The sequence below is a fragment of the Pteropus vampyrus genome, unplaced genomic scaffold (assembly GCF_000151845.1).
Source record: "Pteropus vampyrus isolate Shadow unplaced genomic scaffold, Pvam_2.0 Scaffold59, whole genome shotgun sequence".
Lineage (NCBI taxonomy): Eukaryota > Metazoa > Chordata > Mammalia > Chiroptera > Pteropodidae > Pteropus > Pteropus vampyrus.
Window position 1 is genome coordinate 5,133,563 of NW_011888840.1, and position 982 is coordinate 5,134,544.

A 982-nucleotide genomic window follows, 5' to 3' on the forward strand; every position below is an offset into this window, starting at 1 on the left:
TGAGGGACCCTGCGACCTTCAGCAGAGCCACTCGGCCTCTCCACCCTCAGCTTCCTGAGCCGGCCACGTGCACTTAACTCCCTCCACTTGCTCAATTCTTGTGTACTCCCTAACCTACTGCTGCTGCCTGGCTTCAGGCCTTGTCACTCCAGGAAACTTCTCCGCCAGGGTCTCTGGTGACCTGTGGACAGCCACAGCCAACTGACCCTTTTCACTCCTCATCTTATTCCCCACAGCTCTGTTGACATTTAACTTCTTAAAGCTGTTTCTGGCTTTGCTTCAGTCAAGGTCTCCTCTCCTGGCTTCCCTTAAACCTCCAGATTCTGATTCTTCCTCCTTTCTTCCCATGAGTGTCCATCCTCTACCTCGCTCTCCCCTCACTCTGTGGAATAACGTCTATGCATCTTTTCCAAAAGCCACCTCTAACCACCACGTGTGTGCCGATAACGTTCGCATCTCTAACTCTGGCCCAGACTTCTATCCTGAGCACTGGGCCTATATTTTTAACCTTCCAATCACCATCTCCATTAAGACTTCAAATGAAAACACATTCAAAGACAAACTTACTTATTTTCGCCCCTTCTCAAACCCAGGGGACCTGGAGTCCCTCTCTTGGTAAGTGCCATCACCATCGTGGGGGCTTTCCACGTCAGAAGTCTTAACGGCTCTGGGCAGCCTGCCGTCTGGGGGCTCATGGTCGTCTCACAAACAGCCCTTGGAACCCTTGTCTCTCTTTCCCACCGCAGCTCCATTAACTTAGGCCCCCATTATCTCTAACCTTGGCCCCGCCTTCCAACTGCGTCCCCCAGATCTTCCTATTGGATCATAACTCCCAACAAGGAATAAACCTACAGAACAGAAATTTCCTGTATCGCTGCCCTGATTAAAACCCTTTGTTGGCTTTTCTTAGAACAGGAGACAGTCCAAACTCGTTAGCATTCGATAGGAAGGCCTCCACAGTCTCTGGCCTGCATCTTCACTT